The sequence below is a fragment of the Ciconia boyciana genome, chromosome 16 (genome assembly GCF_034638445.1).
Source record: "Ciconia boyciana chromosome 16, ASM3463844v1, whole genome shotgun sequence".
NCBI lineage: Eukaryota > Metazoa > Chordata > Aves > Ciconiiformes > Ciconiidae > Ciconia > Ciconia boyciana.
The window spans coordinates 12,219,789-12,229,951 of NC_132949.1; positions in this window are offsets into that span (position 1 = coordinate 12,219,789).

Consider the following 10,163-nt stretch of genomic DNA (forward strand, 5'->3'; position numbering starts at 1 on the left):
ACAAGGTTGGGCTCTGTCCCCAAGGGCTGGTAGCACAGCAGCAGTGTCATTTGAGGTTAAATCTGCCAGGAAAAGGGCCAGAGTCCCTGGGGGCTTCAGTTGTCTCTGGGGAGCATGGGTCAGGCTTGTCTGCTGGATTCTTCCATGTCCCTCCTGGAAGTGTTTGGGAGATCCCTCCTGTGCCAGTGACTCTGATCCTGGCCCCGCTGGCTGCTGGACCTGCTTTCTGTCCCCACTGCCTCTGTTGTTTGGGGACAGCTTGGTCTGGGCCCAGTGGTAAACATCTCAGGTTGAGAAGGTGCCAGGTGGCTCTTTGGTGTCCTCAGCAGCTGTGGATGCAGCTTCTGCCAATGGCCAGAGATGAGCAAAAATGAGACATGAACATGCTCCCGAGGCCTCTGCACTTCATCCTTCTACTTGAATAAACCATCCCAAGGATGGTGTTGCCTTGTGGACTCCAAGAAAAGACCATCATGTGGGGCAAAGCATCACTTGAACATACGCATGTGCTCTGGCTCCACCATGATGCAAAGCCGGCTTGGACTGCCAGCAAGGACCCACCTTTCCTGGCCACGCACTGACCCTGGGAGCACCCACCTTTTCCTACATGCATGGAGCAGCGTCCGTCTCTTGCTCGCAGCATGGACTGGGCAGGGACACCAAGTCACTGCCAAGTCGTGGTGGGCTGTCCCCTCTCTCACAGGGTGCCTGTGGGGCAATGTGGGAATGCACACTGAGGTCACTGCTGTGCATTTCTGCACATCAGTATTTTAAGTCCAGTAGGCTCCAGGGATCAGAAACAGATTTTAATAGCTCTTTCCACACACTTGGAAAAAGTTTTCCCGTTGACTTTTCATTTCCCAAACAGGTTTGTGTGCATCTCCTCATATGGGGCTGAAATTTGACAGCTGGGTTTTTTATTCAATACTTTAAAATAGCACCTTATCCTGTCAAAACATTGCTATTTGTGATCTTGATATCCGTGGCTAAATATATCCCTGCCGCTGTTAATGATATAAACCTCTTTGGTTTCAGCTGGCCCTACAGAAATACTAGAGAACAGAATTTCCATCTCATAGAGAAAAACAAGCACAAACTCTAGGGACTCATAATCCTGGCTAAGGTTTTGACCTCTGATGCTTCCTGGAAATGAAAAGTCCAAGGTTCTTTCAGGCCATCCTTGTACATATGTTCAACCTCACCAAATCTGTGTAATGTCTGTGCTGATCTGTAAAATACTGTTCAAAGAAGTTTTAAGGTAATTGTAAAATATTAAATGTTGATTTATTTCAAGGACAAGTACAGCGTTTGAGTCGAGTGATTCCTGAGCAGGCGGGAGGCACAGGAGGAGGCTCCGTATCTCCATGAGGAGGGCAGGGAGCACCCGGGTCCTTTGCAGAGTAGCTGACCTGAAAGCAGGAAAAGGCTCATAAAGTCATTATGTTCATGAGCTTCGTCCCAGAGGGCATGACATGGAGACCTGCAGCGGTTAATTGAGCTGCTTCTGTTCTGTGAATAAAAAAGCAGGTTTTGATGCTGTAAATCCAAAATTGGTTTGATGCTGGATTAAGGAGAAAAGAAACTAGCAGAGCTTGTGCGTGCAAGGTAAGATCTGTGCATACCCTTCCCTTCTAGGAGGCTCCTTGACCTTTGGTGTGTTGCTTTGCAGAGAAATATGAGTTACACTGAGAGCTGAGCACCTGGCAGCTCCTGGGGCCATGGACAAGGTCCAGCCCCGGGGTGCACAGCAGAGGCCTGGGACGAAGGGTGATTGCCTGGGGTTGGCAGGTTTTTGCTCAGCAGCTGGGTATTGGGGTATTTCTGACTTGGAAATCTCTTCTGTATCTTTGAGGATGCAGACTTTGCAGATGGAGCTGTTGCTACTGAAGGTACTCTGAAATATGAAATGATGCTTGCAAATGTTTGTCTCAAGTGTTCCCCTTCTTTTCCTGTGGATATTCAAGGAAAGAGGCTTAGTTGGTAGGTGTGAGGGCCAATGTGTCGTAATCAAATAAACAACGTGGGAAAAGTCATTTCAGCTCAGACGAGCCAAAAACCAGATGAGAATAACTTTTGTTAATCAATGCTTTGTTATGTATTAGCTATCAAATTTTTTCACTCTGATTAGAGAATAACAAAAGGTGTTTTTTAAATAAAAAGAAAAGGGTCTTCTGAAAAGGCAAATAAAATTCAAAAGGAAAATACTTTATTTTCTGAGCTGGAATGATAATCTGCTTTTGTTTGTTCTCAACAAAAAAACCCCAAACCCTAAACCACAACCCCCCCCTTCCCTGTTCTTTTCTTTTTAAGAAGAAAAGTGGAAAGAGGAACATGCATGCTTAAATCTGAAGCAGAAAGAAGGTACTTTGTTCTAAAAACGTGCATGACAAAAAGTTTAGGATCAGGGCTCAAGTCTGATCCTTGAAGTGCTGTATAGCTGAGGGTTTTGTTCTTGTAAGTACAAAAGATTTAGCACACAGCTGCTGATAAAATAAGGAAGGCCGGGTTAAGGCTAGACTATTTAACAAAACTAGTTTTGCCTCTTGTAGATATGCTCAAATCAACTCGACAGAGCTTTTTGCAACTCTCACAGCATCAAAGCTGAGCTGGTCTGTGGCCTGTCTGCATCTGTGAGGGATGGGAAGATGGTGAATAAGGTGATTTGGCATTTCAGGATGGGAACACCAACTTACATTGGCTTCCTGAATGAGATAGGTTATACAAAAAAAAGTGCCTTGGGGTTTTGGTATGTGTTAATTTATCAAAGTGCAGTGGCAGTTTGAGATGGTCCCCTGCTCTGTCAGGGGTTGTCATCCCACAGCCACCTCAGCTGAAGCTGCTGGACTCGGCACAGCTGGAGTGGGATGCGCTCCACCACCAGTGAGGTGGGGCACGGAGATGTGGTGTGGAAATGCACTATGGGGTGACTTTGCACCACCCACCATCAGTGGTGACCCTCCATCCTCTGGTCTTCTCCAATGGCACTTTGTGCATAGGTGCTCCTCATCTTTACTGGTGTGATCCCCACAGTTTCACCTCACCAGCACAACAAGGAGCATCCCAGTGTAGATGCTTGCATCAGGTGCCAGTGTGCCACAGGAGCTGGTTGAGAGCCAAATCTGCCACCCCACAGCCACTGTGGCTCAGCACTGGCAGGGAGCAAAGAGCTTAATGCATGCAGGCAACATCAGTCAGGTTGCTCAGGGTCCAGCCAAGGTTTGAATAGCTTCAAGGATGGAGATGTTCTAGGGCATGAGGTGGAGAACAACATAAGCCAATGATCATCCAGAGAAGGGGTCCTTAAGTGGCCAGTCCTTATCTGGTGGCTAATTAGGAATACAGAATGAATTAGCATCAAGAGGCAGAAATGAGATTGCCTGTGCTGGATCCACTATTAGAGTCTTTAAGATACTCCTCTGAAAGGTAGAAAAAGCAGGTGCAGTCCTCTTGGTAGGTGGGGCAATAGAACCCACCTTCCATGGTCTAAGTAGGTCATCATCAGGTCGTCTGAATGGAGACATTGCTGTGAGGCATGACGAATGCTCCCAAACAATGACAGTTGTATCTTGAAGCATTTTGGGTGAGGGAAAAGTACATTTGCTCCTAAATACAGTATTTGTTTAGACTTACTTTCTTTAGCTTTACTGTCATGTTGGGGAAGAATTTTGTTTGCAAAGTGCACATGGTCTGCCAGAGGTGAGCAGAGGTCTGCCAGGCCCAGGATCAGGATGGCTGCCAGGAGGAGGCTGGAGCCTGCACCCGGGCTTGGTGTGCTGGGACAAAAATAGCCCAAGCATTTGGTTGGTGATGAGGCACTTCGCCTGGGTGTAGGGACCTGCCAACAGCCTTGTGCAGCTTGGCACCTCTGATGCCTTCCTTGTGCTCAACGAGTTGTTTGTCAGAAGTGCCAGGGCAAACCTTCCTCTTGAACTTTTGCTTCCTAGTAGACAAACGTGTGGTTTCATGGGTGGCATTTCCAGATGCCCTGCAGAGAGAGACCGGCAAATATGGGGGATGACAGGGGGTGTGGAAGCCCACAAGGACCTGGGGATTGGGGTCATGGGACCTGAATTGGGCTGTTTCCAGGAGATCTCTTACAAGGAGGTATTTCAAAGGTGCTCATCTGCTCTCTCAGCTGTAGCAAGAAATAGAGAGCAGAGTCAGGCTTCCTGGCAGCTGTCAGTCCCCGTGTACCATTACAGGATTAGGATTAATGTGCCCAGGGCGTCTCCTTGGTTAGAGGTCACAGCCCCCCATGCACCATCCCCTCCTTTCTGTCTGCCTGCTGCCTGTCTGCTCCCACCGTGGCCTCTCAAATTACCTTCAGCTGACGCAGAGGTACCTGTGGACGGCTTGGGTCCTGCTGGCAGCGAGCCCCGAGCTTGGCTCCCTGCCTGCGGGTTGGTGACTGGCTAACCAAGCTACGGCACGATGGCCAAATTCACCCTTCTGCCAGGGGCAGGATCTGCTTGACCCAGAGGGGTTTATCGAGAGTCTCACGAATAATCCAGCACTTTCATAAGAAAAGAGAGAAGCAGAAGAAAATCCAGGAATATCTTCTGCCAAACTCCCTGCCCTAGTTCCCTCTTGTGGCTGCAGGTTTCTGGGCTGGTAGATCAAGCTGTTTCCCATGTGCATGATTTAGCTGCTCTTACAGGCAGTTGTAAAGTAGAAAAGATTAGAAATTTCTGTGAATTTTGCTAATTCCGTAAGGGTTTTGGCCAGCACCCATGACTGAAAAGGGCCTCCGACTCCCTGTTTGTCTCAGGACTGACCTTTGCTCAGGACTAACAAGAGTGAAGCTGGACAAGTGAAACACTTCAGGGCTGCAGGCGGCTGTTATCTCTCTTGGCAATGCCTGCTGCTCCACTGTCCTTATCTTTCTTGTGCTAATTAATGATCAGTTAAAAGTTAACAAGGCTCCCTGTGCCTGCATGAGGAACGGAGTTTTCCTAGCAGGGAAAATTCACTCAAGAAGAGTAACGGTGTGCTAACGATGCAAAGTTGCATTATTATCAATATGTTCAGATGCAGCACACACCCTATAGCCCGTATGCCTGTGCCAGTTGGTGCAGGCAGCTGACTGCCTGAGGAATGGGGTGGGCTCTTCTGTGCCAATCCTGAACTCACTTTATTCCTCTGTGCCCTTGTAATCCCCTCTCCCCTCTGTAGGCACCTCCCCTGCAACACTCACAGGAAGAAATGCAAAAACTAAAGGGTTGTAGCCAGAGCAAATATGTCCAAAAACTGAAATCCAAATCAAAGCAAGCATGAAAAATATTCTGTGGTTTTTACCCAGCTCTAGGGTAACCTAGACTTGGGTTTGACTGCATAAAACCTTCTGGACAGCAGTGGGCCAGTGTAATCCAATGTACTTTGCTGGTGTTTCCATCCGCAGACAGGACCTCAGGCGGGGTGGCTCAGCCAGTCAAACGCACTCTGTTCTCACAAGGACTAGTCCTGCTTCTTGGCTGCGTCTGGAGACTTTCTAGGAGATGACTATGAACTGCAGGGTGAGACCTTGCCCTTGTAATCAGAAATCTGTGGATGGATCTGTCAGGATACCCGGGACCCTGGGTCCTCTACACTGGTCTACTGAGAGATCTTTGCTGATGGCAGGCTCTGTCACGTCTCCCAGGAGTGGGTGACACAGTGCTGCCCCTCTGCACTGTCCGTGGGCACCAGCTGGGTGCTGACTTACAGGGGAAAATGAGACCCTGAATCATCAGTACTTTCCCTGTACAACAGCACATGTTTTTTCCCATAGTTGGTCTCTGTGTTGATTTACCGTCAATGGCAGTCCAGGTTAAACCACTTGAGGACAGGATGCTCTTGTGAGAGGTTCCTAGAAGAAAGTTCAGCCCATTGAAGGTTTTCCTGCCCAGGTACCCAGCTGAACTGTAATCCTAAAGCCACTGATTACATTTTTGCTGCTGTTTTATGGCTAGTTTTAATGGTGCACTGGGTACAGGAAGCAATGAGGTAGCTCCAGCTGTGGTGATGAATGCAGTGCTCTGCAGCCAGTCCCTGGGAGATTGGGCAAGGGATGAAAGAAAGGACTGAGTGCAGGCACCATCTCATATCTCTGCGTCCTCCAGACCATCATCTGAACCCCTTCCTGCTATGGACTGGGTGACTGAGAGGTGTGTGGTTCCTCGAAGATGTGGCACACTGGAACTGGCACAAACAATCTGGGTAGGGATGAGATTGAGCGATAGCTGAGATTCCTCCTCTGTTTAACTTCACAGCCATCACAAAAGGAAATATGTGCTAACCTTTAGTTAGAAGCCAAGCTCTTCTTGTCCTAAGGAGCCGTCAGTACTTTAACATCTGACTTGAGCCTGTGTGTAACCAAGACCATGACAGTAATTGTGCCAGTCCCTCTGGCCAAAGGCAGCCCACGTGGTGGGGGAGGGTTGAAGCCTTAAAAAACTGGGGGGATGCTGGTGTTCATGCTGCTTTCTCTGCTTGCTTGCTGAAAGAAGAGCAGAAGAGGCATCTATCCTGATGGGAAATTGCTCAAGGAAAGACACTTTGGTGAGGAGAAATGGTGCCTGTAGCCTGGGCTGGGTTCAAGCAAGGATGGAGACGTCTGGCTTCTAACCTGTCTCCACTCTTCTGTTTCCTGGAAGCCATCAGTAAGGAGCGACTGGCCTCCTGCATCTGTGACAGTTTTTGTGGGACAAAGCTGAGGCACTCCAGCAGCCTTCCCATGCTGTCCTCCGCCCCTGGGTTGCTCAGGACAAATTACCTCTGTTGCAGTGAGTGAGTAGCCTGGTGGGCTGTGTGCTGGGGACTGGAGCCCATCACTGTGGCTGGGCTACAGGTCCCCTTGTCCCCTTTCAGCCCCGCCTTGGCCGTGGTGGCTGGGTTGAGCAGTGGGGCTCTTTCCCCCATGACATGAAGCATGCCCAACGCAGGATGGAGGAACAGACTGAGCCTACATTTCCCTCCATCCCTCTCTCCCCACGTACGGCTCTCAGCGACCATGTGAATATTAAGCTGGAGCCTGGAGGTGCCTGGGTGGAGGTGGGCACCCACAGGGTGGATGCAGCCCGTAACTCATCCTCTTCACTGACGGGCAGAGTGGGTGTAGCTAACGGATGTTGTGTTTTACATGGTCAAAAGGAGGTTGTGATATCTTTGTGTTTCTCACTTTCTATTAGAATGTGTTTACAAATAGTTTAAGATAGCGAGAGATGTTTTCTGAACTCTCCTGATATGACTAGTGTGTCTAAATATGCAAGCTGTGGGACTTGGGTTTGCATGAATGGAGTTGTCTATTAGTAATTTTAAAGCCTTTGATTCACCCTTGTGCATACAACCATGCCAGGAAATACACATAGCTGTATTTATCTGTCTACCTGCTTATCTCTATGTATCTATCAATGAATCATTTGTATAGCATACATATTCAGCTTGTGTGTATGTATATGCATGTGTGTGTATGTATATGCATGTATGTGCTGTAATATGACTGACAAATACAGTACAGATGTGGGCAGGTAGGTGGATATATACCTACGCCCTGCACATTTCTTTTTAGCATATAAAATAGTTCCACATACTTTGTACGGTAAGAAAGTACAGATATATGTGTGGGTCGGTGTGCAGCGTGAATCTTTGTTACTTAAACAGCTCCACCCCTGTCAGATGTCTTATTAAGTATAGTAAGTAATGTGATCTAGATAGATATGGTTTGGTTATTAACATATAACCTGGCCAGATAGAGCAGGTAGTGCACGTGCATATGAATGCTCTTCATGTAAAGTTTCTCTTTTCAATAGACACATGAAAACAAAACCCCAGGAATCTAAGCAGCCTCTTGCTCTGCAAGCAGCCGCAGCCTGCAGCCAGGCAGTGAAAAACCTCTAACCGTGAAGGTTTTGCTCCAGCACGCACTCAGATCACCCCCAAGGCGGGATGTGGGTGGGGGCCACGTTAGCCCCGTGGGCGCTCGGGGGCAGAGACGCCTGCACCCGCTGCACCACCGCCGCAGCCAGCCCCACGTGCGTGGGGGCTTGGTGCTTCCTCGCCCTGCGGAGAGGCCCTGGAGGAGCTGCCTCATCTCATCTTGCCAAAGCTGCTAGGGTGTTGCCACACTTGAGGGGAAGATGAATTTTGGCTGCCAGCAGATGGAGTGGACTGAAAAACTGGGAAAATAACTTATGAGTACAGGCATGATCATTACATTGCAGGGTGCTAGAATGAGATGCTTCAGCTATTGCTCCCAAATTCTGTTTTTTCTCTGGGGAATTTTTAAGCTTCATTTGTCATGATTTTTTATTTCTTCTTTGTGGTTTTCTCTTGTCTGTCTTCTTTTCCCAGCTCTCCATCGCTGGCTTTAAAAAGCTTAATGAAATAAAATCCCTAAGGTGCTGAACTTTTGGGAATAAAGATCCCCAGCAGTGAGGAAATGGGAAGAGAAAAAGGAAACAGTAAATCAAGAAAATAGTTTGCCATGTTGTTGATGTGTTTAAAACAAACCTGTTTTACCTCATTGTGATGCCCCTGTTTAAGAAATGTGGAGCTGCTCTGTGAAGCAGACACAGACCCAACAGGGATGAGTCAACACCAATGAAGGGACTCCAGTGGGGAAATTCTTCACAACTACAAAGGTAAGAGAGAGTGGTTGGTATCAGCAAATACTTCTGTTTCTTCAGGAAGCAACTTTCTACATCTCCAATAGCATCAGCAATCCCTCAGTTTCACTGGGTGACACCAGTAGATCTCCCCATGGTTCACCCAAGTATCATTTTCCTCACCCTACCCATGCAGATCATCCCATTGTGGAGGAAAGAGAGAACATATGGTACCAGACCCGCCTGGCTAAGCTGCAAGCTCCTCGCTGACCTGCCACAAGGAGGACATGGCTGAGGTGCTGGGATGAAAGCAGGTGACAAACAGCAAACACAGGAGCATCTCAGTGTTAGGAAAGGCAAAGGAGGCACTGGGCTCCAGGAGCACGATGGCAACGTACGCTTGCCCTATGAGCATGTTAGCGGTGAGAGAGAGACAAGGAAAGGCTGGTCGAGTCCTTGCTGGAGAGGTGAAGCTATCCATGGACGATGTTGAAAGGGCTAAAGGCATGTTTGCGTGAACTGGGAAGAGCCCACTTGGGAGCTGGTGGCTTCAGTGTAACTGTCAGACACAGGGCCAGGTCCCCTTATGCAAGGTAGGTGCACTCAGGAATGTTAAATGCTTTACATCACCTGACATGAAGAAATTCCTGCCAAGGTGCTTCAGGATTCAGCTAAGGGCTTCCTCTTGCAGTGACTTTTGGGAATGGGTAGAGAAAAAGTGAGGTTGTGAGACTGGAGAGGGACAAGTGAAGGACTGGCCTTTAAAAAGGGGAAGGAGCTGGAGCTCTCTCAGCTTAATTCAACTGCTGGGAAAATGCCAGCACAAACAAACGAACCCTTTGCAAGTACCTGGAAACAACCAGGAAGTGAGGATTTTATCAGAGCCAAACTGGGGATTTACCAGAACCAAACTGAGTTAAACCAATGCAGTTTTGCTCCTGTGGCAGCACAATGGACCCCGAGGATGTTGAGGAGCTCTCTGAGCGCGGTGGAGTTACTGCTGCCACCTCTCCTGTGCTGCTGTAAGGGAACTGGGGACACACAGACCTGGTGCATCCACTGCAAGCTGGATGGGAGGCCAGCATCCATGGTCTGAGCACCGGTTCATTGCCAGGCTGGGAGGATGGAGGAAGGTGGCTGTGCAGGGCCTGTCCCACTGCTGAGGCTTTCCAATCTATTCATTAATGAGATGGGAGATGGAGCAAAGAGCATCTGAATTGCCGCCTTAGGTGAGGCTGAGCAGGATGGTGACTCCAGTGGAGAACTGGAATTTAAAGTGAACTGAGCTGAGTCCAGGTTTTTTACCTCTTGATAAGTTGCCATTCAACAGCAGCAAGTGCCGAGATTCCCCTTGGGGCAGGAGTGGCAGCTACGTGGTAGAGGCTGGGGAGCAGCTGGGGAGGTGGTGGTTCTGCTGGAAAAACTGTGGGAATGCTGGGGGTCACAAGCTGGCTCTGAGCTGCTGTATCCCACCCGGGTGTCACAGGTCAGGCTTTAACAGTGTAAAGAGGAGCACCGCTGGCATGAAACAGCCAGGTCCACCCTCTTTCCTCCGCAAACTGCCAAACGATGGACAACGTG